Source organism: Eubalaena glacialis, chromosome 7, assembly GCF_028564815.1.
Source record: "Eubalaena glacialis isolate mEubGla1 chromosome 7, mEubGla1.1.hap2.+ XY, whole genome shotgun sequence".
In the NCBI taxonomy this organism is placed as follows: Eukaryota; Metazoa; Chordata; class Mammalia; order Artiodactyla; family Balaenidae; genus Eubalaena; species Eubalaena glacialis.
In genome coordinates, this window is record NC_083722.1 from 84,191,333 (window position 1) to 84,211,752 (window position 20,420).

General features: G+C 40.3%; 1 protein-coding gene and 1 pseudogene across 14 annotated transcripts in view; both read right to left on the reverse strand.

Moving 5' to 3' along the window:
• Positions 1-20,420, reverse strand: part of FHIT (fragile histidine triad diadenosine triphosphatase) — a 1,499,836-nt gene that overhangs the window by 1,161,352 nt on the left and 318,064 nt on the right. Inside the window, exon 1 of one of the 14 annotated variants that reach the window (XM_061195472.1) lies at positions 9,161-9,179. The exons of the other annotated variants lie outside the window; for them this stretch is intronic. The gene's annotated coding sequence lies outside the window, so the exon portion shown is untranslated. Of the gene's footprint in view, positions 1-9,160; positions 9,180-20,420 lie in introns of those variants that run through there. 14 annotated transcript variants of the gene reach the window in all.
• On the reverse strand, positions 13,138-14,822 carry LOC133094909 (DNA replication factor Cdt1-like; annotated as a pseudogene).

Genomic DNA, 20,420 nt, shown 5'->3' on the forward strand with positions numbered 1-20,420 from the left:
GGGATATTTGGTATTAGCTAATAAAACTATGTATCTGTTTACTCATATATCCATCTACCTATTTATCTGTATGTTTACTTAACAGCAATGTCAGTTACAGCAATTCGCTCTGAACATACAGCTTCAACCATAAAGGAGAAACAACAGACACGAAGTTATTCACTGTGGCCTTATTTCTAATAACAAAATACTTAACAATCTAAGCCATCCACAGGAACCACCCCAGTATATCACAAGAAGGAATACTAGTCATCTGTAATAAAGAATAAGGAGGATTTTAATAAAATGATATGGAAAAACTGCCAGGTTGAAAAAAAGCAAAGTGAAAAAGAATATGTGTAGTACACTGCCTTCTGCATAAGAAAGGACAAAAAGTAAGCATTTGTATATATGTATGTATTTGCTAGTTTTGTAATAAACACCTGAAGGATAAACTGGAAACTAATGAAAACATTTTCTATGGAGGGTAGGTAAGACCTGGGTTGAAAGGGTAGGCATGAAATAGGACTTCCTTGGAAAACTTTTTATCAAAGTTTGGCTTTTGAACCATGTAAAGTTTTACATATTCAAATAGAAAAAGATGGAAAAAACAAAACGTAAACTTGCATGCAAACAGGAAAAGAAGTAAAAGGTATGCTATATTGATAAAAATAACCACAGAGGACAAAAAATGAATTCCAATAAGTTTTGAGTCTAGTACTCTGAATGTATATTCACAGTGGAGCATTAGTACAAAAAGAAGTACAAATTAATCTTGAACTTTACTTAGTAGATTGGTTGTTGGAAGTAGTATTGATGTAGTATTTCTGAAACTATTTTCTGAATGTTATAGGATAGAGCAAATGAATCAATACATTGAACTCTCACAGTGGAATAAAGGAGATACGAATAAGGAATGAGGGAAGCTGAAGAAGAATTTTGTGATGTTGGATTTGAAATGTAGGTTATTACATGTATACTATATACATGTATATACACATAAATACATACATATATCTTAGAAGTAATGACACCAAAGTATCAATGATCCCACCTAGTAGCCAAATCTTTGTTTCTAAATTCCATTCCCCACTAAAGGGAGGCAGTGCTCTTTGAAGAAATGACTTATTCTTGATCAGGACTAGGGAAAATACAATGTAAGCTTAAAAGATCTTATTTTCTTCAAGGGCATACTCAAAACTGACAGAGACATGTCAAAAGGACACAGGAACTAGCTTAGAGGGGATCCTACTGGCTAACCTGGGGACAATTTGAGCATCACTAAAGAATAAGGATCTGTTTATATAGTTATATTTAATTTGTGGAACTTCCTCGAGCTATACACATATGATTTGCACATCTTCTGTAAGCTGACTTTACTTAATACAAAGTTTGAAAAAAAAAAGCTGTGATAAAAGCAGCAAAGAAAACACATATTTTATTTTAGCTGAAAGAAGTACCATACTGTATGAGTAAATTGTTCCAGCTAGGATGATAATTATCCAATCCTACTACGGATATGGGGAGGAGGAGCTCTTTTGTTACCAAAGAATATCAGCTAATAAATATATAAGGATAATACAATTAGAAGAACACCATCAGGCAAGATTCATCCATGAATAATAAAACCAATGGATGAAAAGTTCTTGGGAAACAGAATATTCACCCACTCTCAAAATATCACCTCACAGATTACTTACTAATTACAAAGCAAAAAACAAATCTCAATAAAACACATACCTTCCAAAATTTGAGGTATTTGGAGAATATCACCTTAATCAAGTGATCATACGGCATCACCAAGAATGATACAAACAAATTAGGTGCCTTTGATATGGTACAATGTGAAGTATACAATATCACCTAGGTAGTATTTTAGCCAAAAATGTTTAAACTAAATCTAATCATGAGGAAACAACTGGACAAATCCACATTGCGTGGCATTCCAAGACACTGGCTTGGAAACTTCAAAAATATTAACTCATGAAAGATAAATAAAAGCAGGAGACTATTCTAGATTAAAGAGTCCAAAGCAGTGCAACAACTAAAGAAATGTGTAATCTGAGTGGATTTATAGAAAAGAAAATAGAAATAAGGAAAAAGGGACACTACAAGGTACAAGGGACATTAATGGGGACATTTGACTATATTTGATAACATAGTGTTTAAATTTCTTGGGTGTGATAATAGTATTATGGTTACACATTGATCTTAGGAGATACAAGGTTAAATGTCAGGTGGAAATACAACGTCTACAGCTGAATTGCAATTCGTTTTTCAAAAGTATATAAATGAGAAAAAGAAAGCAAATGAACAACAGTGCCAAAATGTTAATGAATAACTGAACTCCTGTGAAAGGTATTTGGGTATCTGTTGTTCTCTCAATTTTTCTTAAATTTTAATATTCTCAAAGTAAAAAGTTGGGAGGAAAATAATTGGGATAGACTGTAAAAAAAAAAAAATCAAGGACAACTAGCATTTTCTAAATGCTTGCTATGTGTCAGGTCCTATTCATAAGGGGGTTTCAATAATAACTCATTTAATCCTCATAATTCTATGTGATTGATAGTAATACTTATACAGATGAGGAAACTGAATACTATAGAGAGAAAATAACTTGCCCAAGCTAGTAATCAGAGTAGTTAGGATTCGAACCTAAGAAATTTAGATTCAGAGTTCATTATCACAGACACAATATTTTTCTGCCCTTCAAATAAATAATAAATCAGATTATTGAAACATACTTATTAAATAATATGAAATAATATGATTAGTAGAACAAACATATTAATAACATCAGCCTAATGATTATACCTATCTGATATTTCCTACATGCCCAACACAGAATTCTGGAGGGTTCAATTGGTTCTGATTAGTTCTCTTTCCTATGCTGGAAAATAAGACCAGCAATAACTGGAGGCCAACGAACATCCTGGGGTGGGATGGAGGGTTGATTTTTATTACCATAGTGTCTTCAGTTATGGGCATTATTTTTAAAACAGAGAATATAGAGAAAGTCAAAGAATCAATATTTATAACTAGTAGGTTTAAAAAATCAAAGAAAAAGGAACAAAAGTACAGGTGCTTTGAGGTTTGGATTATGATAAAAATGCCATTATAAAGCGATCCATTTCCCCAGATGGTAGCGGCTAAAGACCCTAACACAGTAAAAATTACATCATTAGTCAGTTAATCAGTTTTCTCTCACAATGACTCAATGGGGTGCCTTCTTTAACTCAATACAGTAACCAGCTCACCAACAGTATCTAAAAAAGAGAAAAGTTACAAGAATAAAAAAATTGACACAAAAAGCTATGGAGAAGAGAGTCTGAAACAGACAAAAGCGGTTGTACTATAAAAGAAAGTGAGAAATGGAAAGGGAAATGTCAGGAATCAAAGGTTAAAAGAGAAAAGATCAGGATTAAAAAAAAAAAAAAAGATATTCAAGTCTCTTATAAAAGAAAAGGGACAAGTCGGGAGATAAAAATCATGACCAGAGTTGGAGCCTGAAAACACAAGGCAACAGACAAAAAGAAGCGGTATTAGCAGTGCTATTCACTCACTCATTTACTCATTCATTTAACATCTAGAATATAGAAGGTACTTTGTGGACCTTTGAGAGACACAAAAATGATAAGCAGGGACCCCGGCCCTCAAAGAGCCTAGCTGCTCAAAATATTCTCATTTTTGCATGTTCCTATTTTTTAAATGTGATTTTTAATTATTGATGCCATACCTTAGTTAACTGTGGTAGTTAATTTTATATCTCAACTTGACTGGAACACAGGGTGCCCAGATTAAACATTATTTCTAGGTCTGTTTTTGAGGGTGTTTCTAAATAAGATTAGCGTTTGAATCTGTTGACTCAGTAAACGAGACTGCCTTCCCCAATGTGGGTGGGCATCATCCAATCCAGTGAGGGCCTGAGTAGAACAAAAAGACAGAGAAAAGGGGAATGCATCCTCTCTGCCTGACTGATTAAGCTGGGACATCAGTCTTCTCCTGCCATCAACTGTGACTTGCACCATCCGCCTTCTGGTTCTTAAAACTACGCCACCAGCATTCCTGGATCTCCAGCTTATAGATGGCAGATTGTGCAACTTCTCAGCCTCCATAATCATATAAACCAATTCCTATATATAATAAATATATTTATTTATTCCTATATAAATAAACACACACACACAGGTAAGCAGCTTTTGGCAGGAAAGAGCACTTCGCAGGAGGCCCCTTTTGTCTTGTCACTTTAGCAAAGCTATATTGCAGGGGTCCCCAACCCCCGGGCCGTGGTCCGCGGCCTGTTAGGAAGCAGGCCACACAGCAGGAGGTGAGCAGTGGGCGAGTGAACGAAGCTTCATCTGCCACTCCCCATTACTGCCTGAACCATTCCACTTCCCCACCCCGGTCCGTGGAAAAACTATCTTCCACAAAACCAGTCCCTGGTGCCAAAAAGGTTGGGGACCACTGCTATATTGTAACTAACCTTAAGCCAGGCACTACTCATCTCTGGCCAAGCACACTTTCAAATCTTTTGATCACACAATACCTTGCCTAACCTGTTGGTTCTTTCCTTAGATCAAAGAAATAGAAATGAAGAATAAGTAATTAACAGATAACTAAATCTCTTCCCTAGCTTCCCCTTCGGTAATCTTGTGAACAAACTGTGTGAACAAAATAGCATCTAAAGAAAGATCACAAGAAGTCAACAAGCCTGCACATAGTGGAAAATGGCAATGAGTCTGATCCCCTACCTCAATGATTAACTGAGATTTTTTCTCCTTTTCTCTTTGAAAACTTTCATGGCTGAGCAGAATCTTCAGAGTTGGTTCTGGGACACAAGTCCACCTTCTCCCCAGACTGCCAGCTTTCTGATTAAAAACAACTTTTTCCACTTCTACCAACACTTGCCTCTTGAGTATTGATTTTCAAGCAGCGAGCAGCTGGACCTGAGTTCGGTAACACACACACACACATAAATACCTCCTATTGGTTCTGTTTTTCAGAAGAACCTTAATACACTAATATTCTCATACTCTGCACGTACTTCCAGATATTACAGCAGTTACATCATCCATAAAAGAGGGTACTTTTTAATGGCAACTGCTGTACTGAAGGAGTTTATTATGAAAGGAGATGTGTTCACATTTCTGATATACTGATAGTATCATCATTAATTAAAGCAGCATCATAAAGTGGTGCTATGATGTATAGATACTTTCAACTTTGGAAACTATCATCCATTTTCTTTTCATTATCTTATTCCAGAAAGGTGAACATTGGCAAAGGACAAGGAAATCCAAAGGAAGCAGAAAGACAGATAAGAAGTTTAGGAATCAAGTTTTCATTTTCTTTGTAATTTTCCACAGGACTTCTATGAAAAAAAGCAATACTGACCAATGGAGTATTTTTCATATTGTGTCTGAGAACGAATTCTGGGTAAAGGAAGATACAACAAGGGAGAGGCTCTCAACCAGATATCCTTTCCCAGTATCTCACATGCAGAAAACACCTAAGTGAGGTTTACTTGAAAGAAAATCAGAAATTGACCTCCCAGCCTGTGTATGGTTTCTGCTCTTACTAAGGTCAGCTTAATCCCTGAAAAGAGCTGAAAATTCAAGTTTAAATGGGTGTTTCATACATCCAATTTGGAGGACCAACCTCTACCCCCCAGGTCAACAAAAGAGGGTGAAGAGCATGGGAGTAAACATCCATTATTTAGACTGATCAACATCTGACTCCCTTAGGGCACTGCCCCTCCCCAGCTCATTGTTTTCTCCTGGGATCTCAACTGAGTGTCTCATCTCCCTCACCAGAGGTAGGAATGTGACTCAAGCTAACCAATCTGAGTCTTCTGGGGGGATTTATATGAATCAGCTGTAAGAGAAAGGCGCTTCTGAGAACGTGGGTAGCATTAAAAAAAAAACAAAGAAGAAGAAAACAGGCCCAGAATGGAGTCACTTGCGCTAAGCCCCATGTCAACAAATCAAGAGTTAATACCTAATCTAATTGTAGTTGCAGTCTCTCCTAGAAATGTAATCTTAACCAGTCAGTCTGAAATTTCCTGGCCAGCACTGGTGAGATAATCCATCTGATGGAACTCTGCCATCCCCCAAGAAGGTACTTTGCCTGAAACAATCCTTTCTTTTATTTATGACTTTCTTGTCCCACTCCCATTCTGCCCTTTCCTTGTCTGAAGCTCTTTGGAGCCCTTTTCTATCTACTAGACGGGATGCTGCCTGATTCATGAATCGCTGAATAAAGCCAATTAGATCTTCAAATTCACTCAGTTGAATTTTGTTTTTTGTTTTTTTTAATTTTATTGGAAATACATTTCTCTTTTTTTTTTAATTAATTTATTTTTGGCTGCGTTGGGTCTTCGTTGCTGTGTGTGGGCTTTCCTTTTTTTTTTTTTTAGTTGCGGTGAGCAGGGGCTACTCTTCATTGCCGTGCGTGGGCCTCTCATTGTGGTGGCCTCTCTCGTCTTGGAGCACCGGCTCTAGGTGCGCAGGCTCTAGAGCGCAGGCTCAGTAGTCGTGGCACACAGGCCTAGCTGCTCTGCAGCATGTGGGATCTTCCTGAACCAGGGCTCGAACCCGTGTCCCCTGCATTAGCAGGCGGATTCCTAACCACTGCGCCACCAGGGAAGCCCGAATTTTGTTTTTTTAATAGTAATTAAATTCACACCACCACAAGGACTTAGACTGAAGGAAAATTAAGAGCATGTAGAGAAGAAATGGGCTATGAGATGGGGAGGAGCAGAGGCAAATTCACCATGAAGCTATTGCAACTTAAGTTTCCAGGTCCTTTTAGAGCAATGTGGTCATTTATGATCTTTTAATAAAGAAACTGTGTAAACTTCAGGCTACACAAAACCTAGATTCACCTCTGGAAGAAACAGTTTTGAATATACAATGAAGCACCTATAGCCATCCATGACAAAAGTCAGGTTCATCCCACTGAAAACTGCAATTATGTGAGCCAAAATTCCCATTTTCATTTCTCTTGGGATATCCTGAATTCAGTTTTACCCACTTGCAACTGAAGGGTAGCAGAATATGTCACCCCAAAATATGACTCTTCAGCATAAGGATTATTTTGAGCCAATTATTGTAAGAAACAGCAGACACAGGAGAAGCTTTGAAAATAGAGTAGAACTTGCCCTTTTGTAAGAGACATTTACATTTATAAAGGAAATCTCCATTAGTAAGTGTCTCCCTCTCTGTACCAGGAAGAGAAGGATGACTCTAAATCACAAGAGAATCTTATCAATGGAGAAGGCATTAAATCTATAGAACAAATCTTACCCTTGTTTACCACGCTTTTCCTAGTAAACTCCCGTAACTACCTACCCCAACCCTCCTTATCTTTCTTTTGTCTTTAGCTGAAGATGGTATTTAAGATAGTAGATGCACCATCTCAGGGAGTTACTCAGTTTTTCTGGGTATCTCCCATGTATACATGAAGTATACAGGTTAATAAATTTCCATTTGTTTTTCTCCTGTTAATCTTTTATTACTGGGAGGTTTGGGGTGGTCTCAGCCAAGAATTCAGAAGGGCAGAGGGGAAATTATTTTTCCTCCTCTACATAACCAAAAGAATTTGGAGAATTTACGAAAACAATAAACTTAACTTCCTCTCAGGAAAATAGTATGAATCAATACTATTTTCAACTTTCAAAATATATATATTAAAAGCTATGACTTTGCTTTTGTCCAAATTTCAGAATGTTGCTAACAGAAAGTTCCCACATCAGATTTAAGCAATTTTAATAAAACAAACCATAGGACAACCTTTACAGATTTTTCAAAGATATTTTCCTTTAATTAATTAGCAATAAATGAAAAAAAGAAAGATTAAGCTGACACTACAAAAAGTCTCATTTAATAATAACCTTTTGGGACTTCCCTGGTGGAGCAGTGATTAAGAGTCCGCCTGCCAATGCAGGGGACACAGGTTCATGCCCTGGTCTGGGAAGATCCCACACGCCACGGAGCAACTAAGCCCATGCGCCACAACTACCGAGCTTGCGCTCCACAGCCCACGCGACACAACTACTGAAGCCCACGCGCCTAGAGTCCGTGCTCCGCAACAAGAGAAGCCACCGCAATGAGAAGCCCATGCACCTCAACGAAGAGTAGCCCCTGCTTGCCACAACTAGAGAAAGCCCTGCGCAGCAACGAAGACCCAACGCAGCCAAAAATAAATAAATAAATTAATTAATTAAAATAATGATAATAAGTATAACCTTTTTATGTTGTGTGTTTACCAAACGTATTTTTATTTCTGCATTGCACAGAGTACTTATTTTCTACCGAGTGTTCCATTTAAATTCTCCTCTCTTGGCCAATCCACATGATTACTAAGGAATCCATTCTTAATACTATATGTGTCAAACCCCTGCCAGCAGTGCTTTGTCACCCACAGTCTCCTCGAAACAAATTACATTAGATACCTAAGACTCTTGGAAATCTGCAAGAAAAGCATCTTCAGAAATGTTTCACTTAAGCAAGCCTCTGCCTTCTTGGGATTTTTCTTTGAAGAAGATAATTTAGAAAGTGGTAAAAATTAATGGAGGATATTCCACACCTTTCTGAATAGCAACATGCAAACTAATAAAGGTCCAGAGAGTTCTTCCATGTAGTTCCAAGGAAATAAAATGTGCTTCTTATTAAATATTTCTCAAAAGGTACTTACAATACTACATTTGTTGGAAAAATTAGATATTTATCTTAAAAGAAACATGAAATATTTCATGTCCAAAAGATCAGGAAATCAATCGAAATGGACCATTTGTCTTGTAAATGATTCATTCAGAATGACAAAGAAAATCACTGTTGTACCAGGAAGTGACCAGCTCATTTTGAAGAACAGCAGGCAGTGGGAGAAACATGGATTTTGTGATTTTGAAGAAAATCACTGTTACTTCTGAGCAATGATTCAAGTCCCAATCAAGTCCTGTCACCACCCCCATACACCTTGCCTCTTCACCTAAACAAGACAATAAAATTTGTACTGACCCCACCAAAAAGTGTGCAGCCAAATGATCTCACTTTAAAGAACTCTGTATACACACACACATACTAATACACACATACATACACTCACACACACCCCTCCATCACCACCATCATGTTGGAGAACAGCCACCTCAGCAGTAAAGAGATTTGAGAGCTAAGTAAACCTCCTGGCCAGAGGTCCTGGTGTCCTGGTGTCTTCATCTAATCCCAAGTCACTATGGAGTAGGTCCCTGCAGGGCACTGGCTTTGGTGCCACAGAGCACTGCCATTTCCAGCATTGCCAGTTCTTTTAACCTTCAAGAGAGCAGAGAAGAGGCATTCAAACCTACGAGTAAAGAGATGTCCTGGCCGTCTAATTTCAAAGTAGGTCATATCAGAGTCTTTTATGGTTTTTAGAAGTATTTTATGCTACTCTGATGGAAACCTAAAACAGTAGTAGCTTCTGTCTGATAAATGCCATAGAGGGGTAAACAGTAAGTCTAAAGCAAGGGGAGGGGGGTGAAATTATTTTGCTGCAATAGGCAACACAGTGAAAACAAGAGACTATTGAAGTTTAAACAGATCATCTGTATTTATTCTGGTAAAGACTTTCCTCATACCAGCACTTTAAATACCACTGTAAAATGCTGACAGTAATTATGTGAATGTTGCTACAAAAAATTAAACTTCCCAACTAATGGGTTTCAAAGGTGTTTCCACTCCTGCCTTACACACACACACACACACACACACACACAGACACACACATGCGCGCACATGCGCAAGAACATTTCGGGTATCTCTGTTAGGATTTCCCAAAGTCAACTATACTGCACGGAAGGAAAATATCTATACTCCTACTACTACCACCACTACTACCAAGAAACAAGTCCAGAAAGAAAGAATGTGAGCCATAATACACTAACCTGAGGCCTGTGCTAGGCTTCTAGTTGGAAGCAGTGTGGCAGAGCAGTTATCACATCATACAGAATTGAATCCTATCTTAGTCATTGGGTGACTAGGGCTAGTAACTAAACCTCCCTGAACCCGTTTCCTCACCTGCAAAATGGTGACAGTCATGTATGTTATAGGAATTAAATGATGAAATGTATATATAAAGATTCTGGCTCACAACAAAGCACTTGTGAAGTGTAGAGTAATTGCTATTATTATTACCATTATCAACAACTGTCACAGAGCATGCTTCTTGGTTAAACAGACACGAAGCTTAGGGGAATAAAGTCACTCTCAGGAAAGTTAGACTTTAAGAAAATAGAAATTGCCTAGTACTTTGGTTAAAATGCACATTTGTCTGACTTTATATTTTTGGAATTGGCATGTCTATTGGGCAGCTGATACAGCCTGTGCAGGATCTGCAATCTCAACAGAAAGGCAAGTATAACCTTCCTGGTTGTAATAAACAACTTGTTAATCTTTGGATGAATGGACTTCCCTGCTTTGACCTTTTCTACTCAAAATGTGGCACACAGACCAGAACACCAGCACCACTGGGGAACTTCTTAGAAATGCAGAATCTCAGGCCCCACCCCTAATCTACTGAATCAGAATTTTAACAAGAACCCTAGGTGATCTGTATGCACATTAAAGCTCAAAAAGCACTATTGTAGACCAGAAAATTTAATATACAACTTAACCCGTTTTGGATGTGTTTTCTGTAATCTTTGCTATACAATAAACCACTCCAAAACTAGTGACTTAAAACAATAAGAATAACAACCATTTATTTGTCCTACATCTTCAGTTTGGGCAGCACTTAGTGGGACAACTCATCTCTCTGCTCCACATAATGTTGACTGGGGCAGTCTAGCTGGGACTGCAAGATCCAAGTTGGCTTCCCTTCCCTCCATGCCCCTCAGCTGATATGACTGGGACAGCTGGGGGCTGGCTGGGCCTCTCTCCATATCTTCGTAATCCTCCACGAACTTTCTCCCAATGACCTCTCTCTTCCTGCATAACCAGACTTCTTAAAGCGATGGCACAGGGCTCTAAAGAGTGTTTATCTCCAGCCAACCTAAAGTCTAGCTAGACTCAGAACTGACACAGTGTTATTTCTGCCATTTTCTATTGGCCAAAAAAAGTCAAAAGGTCAACCAAAACTCACAGGGAGGGAAAAAGGACTTTATCTCTTTATAGGAGAAGAGACCTGCACAGACAGAAATGGAAGAATTTGTTGCAACCATCTTCTCAGACCAGTTACGTATGACAGCGTGTCCATTCCTTTTTCACTTCCTTTCTCTCCCAGTTCCTGTGATCGGTAAAAACATCCACTTCATTTCGATTGCACGATTATATACACGCCCCCATTGGGAGCATAAGGATTTTAAGGCCTGATATCTCCCCTCAAGAATCTTGTTATAATAAAATTGGTGAAATAAGGCATGTATATCTTAAAATTTTAATAACAATAAAATGCTGTAATAATAAAATATTTAAGTAGCAGTACCAGATAATAATAGAAGTGACGGCCTAAGGCTGTGAACCATTCATTTAATTAATTGTGTACACAGTAGCCACTTTTTGAGTGTTCAGGGAAGAACATGGAAGTGGAGAAAAACGGACCATGGAAAAGGAGGGATGTATATAGCCTGAGCTGAGGAAGATTTGCAAAGGAAGAGTTAGATGGATTTCCAAAAAAAAAAAAAAAAAAAGACCCAGTGAAACATACTTGAAGGATAACAGAACCAAGGAGCCAAGGGAATGGGTCATGGGGACACAAAGCCATGAATGAGTGTCTCTGCATGCTCTTTCTTGAGTGATGATTACAAATTCAATGTTCCTGAAAGAATTTCTTGCCTCATAACATCCACCTTTATGTTTCCCCTTAGATATGTTCATATGCCATTTATGGAATTGCCAACAGCAATGTAAACTTCTATTAATAATGAAGGGTTTTTACTAAGCTTATAAATTTTACCTTGTTGGGGGGTGGGGAGGCAGGACAAACAAACAGAAATGTGGGCATGTCAAATGGCAATTTGTAAACTTCACTATTCATTGTATAGGAATTAGCACTTCTGGTATTGTTAAGCAGCAACTTGTAAATTTCACTCTCCCTTAAAAAATAAAAATGGAATGAAAGGTACTGCTTAGAAGAAACATAAATTTCAATCTCCACTGCAGGAAAATAAGCTCTGATTACGCTACATAGTTCATACACCACAATGTGCCAAACACTTGTTTTATTATACATTCATGTATAATCAGTTGGTTTTCCAGCAACAGAGAATGAAATTTACAAGTTGTTGTTTAACTTTCTTCGAAATGTATTTTTCTTCCTTCTCCTTTTTCCTCCTCCATACCCCCAAAACATAATATGAGCAATGGGGTTTCTGAATGTTACCACTCATTAATTCCTTTTATAACAATGATTAAAACAATTTTAAACATTGTTCTTGGGCTTATGCTATCACATATAATAGAGAATGACATAGTTCTGGGCCATACATTTCAAACAATAGCTCTTTAACTTGTTGGGGGTAGAGAGAGCTTTTTAAAAGTTAATAATAAGCATCATTAATAGTCTTTAATTTCTATTTGTTGTTGAAAAGGACCAGGCCTCTGCCTCCAGAAGCTCCTCAGCATTTTCACAAATGCACCCATTAGAAATTCAGAACCAGTGCATTTGAATTTTACCATTTATTCAAACAAGTTTCTTTTTCTTTTTTCTTTTCTTTTCTTTTTTTATTTCTGACTTTATCTTACAGTTCTAGAGGCCAAGTACAAAAATCAGGGTGTGGGTGGGCAGGGCTGGTTCCTTCTGGTGGCTCCAGGGAGAATCTGTTCCTTGGCTCACGGCTCCTGCCGGCACCTTCCAATCTCAGATTCTGCATCTGCCTCCCTCTTATGGGGACCCTGTGTGTGACACCCGGCCCACCGAGATACTCCAGGACCGCCTCAGGATCCCACGTGGACACCTGGGAGGGTTATTCTGCCAACCACACTACCTCTCCCCCACCCCACTTCTCTGCACCCTGTATATGAGGGGGGCCTCCACCACACTAGTCAGAGGCCCTCAAGCCCAGCAGCCAGAGCCCTGACCCTCATGGGGACTTAGGACAGGGAAAGCAAAGTGTGTCGTGTTCCTAAAGGAAGTAAGACACAGGCCCGGCGGCCAGTCTGTGTTGGCACCTGTCCGCCGGGCTCACAGCACCTCCTCAGCACGGGCAAGGAGGGCCAGCCGTGCCAAGACACCTGCCAGGTCAGCGGCCTTGCCCAGATTGACGTAGGTGTCTGTGTGGATGCGGTGTAGGCTAAGCCAGTCGGACAGCAGCTCAGAGAGGAGGTGCACATGCTTCTCCATCTCCCAGGGGCTCGTGGCTGTGCGGTAGCTGCCCACCATCCTGCTGCAGGCCATCTCCATGTTGAGCACTGGCTTGCGCTCTGACCCAAAGACGCTGCGCAGCACGCGGGCCACCTCAGGCAGCCGCTCGAGCCCCTGCAGCCGCTGCTCCTGCCCCGGGCGCCAGGTCATCTGCGCCAGCTGCTTCTGTGCCTCCTGGGCCGGATCCGCTCCAGCAGGGCCTGGGACACCCCCTTCAGGGCGGCAGGCGGCGTGGCCAGCGGGGTGGCTGGCAGTGTCGGGCTGGGGGACCGGGGGCTGCTAGGCTCGGCCGTGAGCTGGGCCAGGTCACTCAAGAGCCTTCTCCATCCTGGGTGACATCAGGCTGCGGGCACTGGCCAGCACCTCCTGGGCGGTGGCCAGCTTCTCCACGGTGGGCGGCTGGGGCAGCTTAGCCGGCTCCATGTCAGGCACTTCGTCCACATTGAAGCGGGGGTGCCAGTGTGTCAGCTGGTCCTCAGGAACCTCCATGGGCGGGGGTATTCAGGGAGGCCAGGAAGGCCCTGTGATACTACCGGACGCGGGCTACCAGGTTCTGGCTGAAGATCTGGCGCCGCTGCAAAAGGCGCGACGCCGTGAGATGGGGAGCCGCACTGCCAGCCTGCTGGTCCAGCAGCAGCTCGATTGTGAGCTGGTAATCAGACTTCCTGCCAACGTCCTTGAAGGTGGGGGCGTAGCGCTCCTGGCGGAAGCGGTAGGAGCCAGGGTACACGGTTTTGATCCGGCCCACACTGCACTCCTCAAAGCACTTGCGCATCATGTCCTGGACAACCCTGCTTGACCTTGGTGAAGGTCACAGTCTCAGAGCGGTTGTACAGCATGCCCACGATGGTGTCCATGCTGCAGAACCTCTCGGCCAGCACCTGGTACTTGTAGGGCAGCACAAGGCCCAGGGGTCCCGGCTGGGCCAGGGCGAGGAAGCACTGACAGGCAGGCATCTGTTCACCACATAGCCCCGCTGGGTGCCCCTTGTCCTCCGGTGCTCTGGGTTCCCCAGCATTCTTCTGTGCACTTGCCTTCAGCTCCTGGACCCGTGCCCCCAGCTCCTGTGCCCACTGCAGGCAAGACTTGAGCTCAGAAAGGGTGACCTATGAAGGGACCTTGTCCTCCTGGGCTGCCAGGCAAGGTCGCTGACCAGCTGAGAGGGTGGCCTTTGTCTTCTTGCTTTGGGGAGAAAAGTGCTCTGGGGAGCCAGGGACAGCTGGGGAACTAGGGCCAGAGACCGCGTTGGCCAGCAGCCGCAGCCTCCTGCGCGGGGGAGGAGCAGGCTCGTCGCGCTGGGGCTCGGCGGGTTGGGCGCGCTTGCCGCTGCTGCCCAGCCAGGGCCGGGGCGCGGGGCTCGGGGTGCACCAGACCGGCTTGGTGCGTCTAAGGGGTGGTATGCAGATCTTCGGGAAGACCCTAACGGGCAAGACCATCACCCTGGAGGTGGAGCCCAGTGACACCATCAAGAACGTGAAGGCCAAGATCCAGGATAAGGAAGGCATCCCCCCTGACCAGCAGAGGCTCATCTTTGCAGGCAAACAGCTGGAAGACGGCCGCACTATTTCTGATTACAACATCCAGAAAGAGTCTACCCTGCACCTAGTCCTCCGTCTAAGGGGTGGCTGTTAATTATTCAGTCTCGCATTCATAATGCCCAATGATGGCATCTCTCTGCACATGGCGCTGCGCCATGGCAGGAGCAGCGAGACCCCAGCGGTGGGACCACAAGCAGAAGTGGAGACGCGTTTCCCGCTGATTTTCTCGCCGCGCCCTGGTCCCGCCCCCGCTGTGGGCAGAAACCATTGGCACAAACAAGTTTCTAAATAGTTCTCCTGGATAGGAAGGACCCGAACCTTGGAAGAAAGTGGTAGAGCTATCTATATTCTGTAGAGTCATGGCAAGCAATAAAGGAATAAGGCGAGTTGCCACCTCATTACTAAAAGTGTCAGTGCAATGATATCCTAATAAAAGGTGTTCTAACAGAAATTATAAGAAAACTCTCAAAAGAGAAGTCAGGTGCAATACAGCAGAGAATCAAGCAAAGACATCTTTATGTAAGGGGGGAGTAAAAACATACAACTATACCACCCCTATAATTTTCTTAACTTATAATTTTTGAATAGATGATACATACAAGAAGTAATTAATTGAAATAATACCAAAGGAGCAATGTACAGTGAAAAATGTCTTCTGACCCATGCTTTTAAAATTCTCTTATGCAGTCTTCAACATATGCATATATAAATATATATATATATACTTTACATTTCTATGACCACAAATAATAGCATATTCTAACCCTTCTTTCACTTAGAGATGGTTCTGTATAGATACAGGCTTTATAAAGGCGTAATTATATTACAGTGCATAAACATTCCATAATTTATTCACCTAATCTCCTATTTCTTGGACATTTAGACTATTTTAAATCATTTGTTATTAAACAAAATGCCATGATGAATATTTTAGTACAGAGATTTTTGTGCATCTAGTGACTATATTTCTAAAATAAATTACTAGAAATGAAACTGCTAGGTCAAAGGGTTGTGTGCATTCTATTTTGATAGTTATGGCCAAATAGCTTTCCAAAGACAATATACCAATTTATACTTCCATTCATGATACCAATATATCTTGCATTGAAGGAATTCCAAAATATCCAAAAGTTCACCATCATTTTTCTGCCAATTGATCCATTCCCTCTGAAATGGGGGTTGGGGGTAAATATCATCTACTTTTGCTTATAAGTATAGGCAGGTTATAATTATTATTACCCAAGATTCAAGGCTATATCATTACCTACTGCACCACTCTGTCCTCACTGTGCTATAATTCTAACTGGTCATATAGATCTTTAATTTGCAGATCTCCTCAGAATACAGATTATCTGCATTCTGCAGACATCTGCAAAAAGCCATCCACAAGTGCATATTTCATGGCTGAATATTTTTACATAACATCAGCTGGAGCCCATCATTCCAGTATTCTCGCCAAGTGTCACAACCTGCTCTATTATATCAATAAGCAGCTTCAATTAGTCATTTTCTCCTCATGGTGACGACAGCTATAATAGCGTGCAGTGGTCTGATGAAGTTTGTAATACAAAGTACAGATGGGGATATTAGAAGGAAGAGGATACAAAATTAGAATAGCATTAAAAAATTCCACATCCCAAATAGTCATTTGGGAAATGACACAGTATTCAAAAACGAATACAAAAATGCAATTACTTTTGAAAAAGATGGATAAATAAATTCACCACGGGAACACATTCTTGCCCCAGATAGAACTCTGGTTTTTATTGACTAATTAGTCATTAAGTGTTATCCCAAAAGCAAGTATAAATAAAAGAATATTTGGTAAATTGAAAAAAACTTGTCTTAAATAGAATTATAAGATGAAAATAAATACCAACGGAGAACGCTAGTTTGAAAGCGTTGTACAGTAGTAAATAAATTAGAAGGCGTAACACAGTTGGCTCTCCTCTCAGAATTTTTCCTAAACCTTCCAGTTCTCACCTTGTCCACTACTATCACTGGGCTCCAAAGACACCCCTACCATATCTGGCATGGAGCCATGTCTTCCTAACTGCCCACCTTTTCAGCCTCTCTCTTGTCCTTTTCACCTCTTCTATTCAGAGCAGCTGAAACTATTACTTTTTAAAAATATAAATCAGATCATGTTATGTCTTTCCTTTCAGTCCTCCTGTAGTTTCCCTTACAATAAAAATCTAAAAGCTTCACCATGGCTGAAAAGGTCCTATGCAATCCAGTCCTGCCACCTCTTCAATGACATGTCCCACTGCTCCCGTCTCATCCCCACACTGGCCTCCAACAAGCAAGGTCCCAACTCAGATCCTCAGGCCTTACTATTGCTTCTAGCTAGGATGCTTGTCCCTCAGATATTCATAGGTACCCCCTCCTCTTAACTTTAATCACATTTGTCCTCAAATGTCACCTCATCAGAGAGGTATTCTTTGACTACCCAATCTAAAAGGCAACCCAAAGCTCTAACAATGCATGCTGATTTACGTTCCTTATACCACTTACTCCACTTTACATTACATTATAATATGCATATGTGTATCAATTTATTATCTTTATCTCCTTCTAGAATGTAATTTCTATGAAGGCAAGAAGAAGCAAAAATACAAATTGTGCATCCCAACCAGACACAAAATCATACTGTGATTGTGAATTATATCCATAGTTGTTAAAACATCATTTAACTTACTTTGGGTCAAATTCATTCAACACAGCAAACATTTAATGAACTTCTAATTATATATGGGGCTATTATATATTCTGTTTATAATATGCATTACATTACATAATATGTATTATATATATTATGTATATGTAAATATATAATATATATAATATATTATTTAATAATATATAAATATAATATAAATATTATATATAATATAATGTAATACATATTATAAACAGAATATATATTATATAATGAACATTTAATTAATATGGGGTTCCAGAAGCACAGGTCCCAGTGTCTATTCCTGGAGACAGAACTTTACAGTGTTTAGGAGACAAGACACAAAATATGAGCTATTGAAATACCAGGTCAAAACATTAACAATCAGAAGCCAACATAAGTAGGACAGATAATAAATGTCAGGAAGTTCGGACGAGAGACTTGTGTAGGCTAAGAGGGTGAAGGAAAGTTTCAAAAAGAAAGATGGAGAGGATCAGGAAAAGGAAACTAGAAGGAGGAAAGCATTCCGGTTAAGCTCACAGCATAGGGAAAAACAGATTATACCAGTGATCCTCAGACTTCAGGGCATGGAACCCTGGGGCTAGATGGTCACTGACAGGACAAAACAAAGACTAATAAAGTTATGTCCCTTTCAGTTCTCTTTCAATCTTTCTAATTCATCCAATGAGAAATATTAATTAGTGCTAACATGTCAAAACACCTTCCTAACACTTGGCTAACATGAATAGCATCATTTTATTTTTGTTATATTCCCCTTTAAAGTTTCATTCCCTTATTTATTGTAATGGATTTTATTTTCCATTTATGGAACACTATGTGAGTTTCTTTATATATAAACTCATTTAAGTAAGTAAAATGAGTTATTTTAAAGCCAGACATTAAACCAATCCTGGACCAGGTGGCTGGGACACTACCTGCCCAGACACAGCAGAGCCCAGCTTTAAAGTAAGCAAAGGGTGCTCAGCGGAGAAAAGCAGAAAGGGAAACTCTTGTCAAAATGCAAGAGGCCTCATGGCAGGCTAAAGATTTTGGAAAATATTCTGTAGGCCTGTTTCCCAACTGGTTACAAATTCCTTGGAAACATGCCCTTTGCACAAGAGTGTGGCATGCCTCTCATTTTTAAGACTGCATGAACTATGACAATCGTCAATTCCATTATACAAAGTTAAAGACAAAGTAGAAAAAAGCTAACATTACTCCATACTGTATGAGAAATATAAAAGCACAACCATAACTACAGTTTTAATTTAAAAAAATTTTGTCTGTATCAATTAGGATCTGGGCAAAAACAAAGTATACACAAAACACTCAACTGGGGTAAGCTGCAGAACTTTTTACAAAGGTGTGGTAATGGTGTGGGGAAACCAAGGGTTAATGCAGTATGTGGGGTTAAGGGAGGAGCCCATTTATAAAGCCAACAGAGAAGAACCTCCCAGGCACAGAACAGAGTAGAAAGTGGGTATGAAGGGATAAACGGAAGATACCCAGCACAAAAACAAGGCTATTTTCAAATACCTGCTGGGTATTTATTTACTACTGTCTAATCACTAGCTTTAGGTTGGGCTTTGGGCTACAGAGATTGAGTGTAGACAGCCTGGACTTAAACTTCAGCTTGCCACTCATCAGCTATGTGAGTTTCTTATGTCACTGAACTTAGTTTTTCTGATAAAATGGGGGACAATAGCAGTATTCACCATAAGGCTGGTGTGAGAGCAAATGAGTAAATGTATATGAAGCACTTAGCATACTTTGCCTACAATAAATGTGTTGTGCACGTCAGGGGGTGGGAGAGGGTCATGTTAGCCACCAAAATGTTTGAGAGAAACTACAGGAGGAAAACTTAAAATTGTGGAAATTCTCAATTTAAATTCCATTAACTTAATACTTCACATGACTTGGCCAAAAAAACCCACGTAATTCTAATCTATTGATAAAATATCTGCAAGGCATACAAAGCAGGAAAATTATCTAAACTAGTAGAGGCAGGTAGGGGTGATGGTGGTGGCAGCGGCAGGGAGTGGACAGTAAAGACCTCCTGGAGAAGGCGACATTTAAAACGAGACCAATCTGAAGCCAAAGAGGAGTCAGCTAAGGAAAGAGGTGGGTGAAGAGGGAGCAGAGGGCACCCAAAGTGCCAAGGCCCTGGAGAAGAGGAAACATTACAGGTTTAATGAACCATATGACCTAGACGTGAAAGAGTAAAGGGAGCTTTGGGACTAGCTGGAGAGGTAGAACTCTCAGCCATGCTTAAAGAGTTTGAATCATATTTTTTGTGAGGGCAGTGAGAAACCTTTGAAGGGTTTTAAGCTGGGAAAAGACATAATCCCATGATCAGATTGTCATAGTTAGAAAACCACTGCTAAAGGGAATGGAGAGCCATTGAAGAGTTTTGAGTCAAGGACTGGACAAGAAAAATGGTGTTTCAAACTTACTTTTTATCATTTTACTGAATGCCTAAAACTAAAATTGCTGTAAAATGTTATAAAAATGGTTTATAAATGTCACACATAATTTTTCCTTGGGTTAACTATACATGTGTGTTCATTCAATAACTCATGTATTCATTAAGACATTTATCAAGCACCTAATATATACCAGGAATTGTGCTTAGATAGGGACAGGAGAAGAAAACTCACAAATAAGCAGTATAAAAGTGCTTAAGATTTGAGAGGCAAAGGACATTTCTGAGTGGTGGGTAAACTTCCTAAGGTGGGAGCAAGCAGAGTACATGTGATAAAACATAGTCCAGAATGGTTAGAATATACAGTGCATGGGCAGTGTTGAAACACTCATTCAATAAGAATTTAGTGAGTACCTACTATGTGCTAGCACTGTACAGCCATTGGTGACACAGTGATGAACAA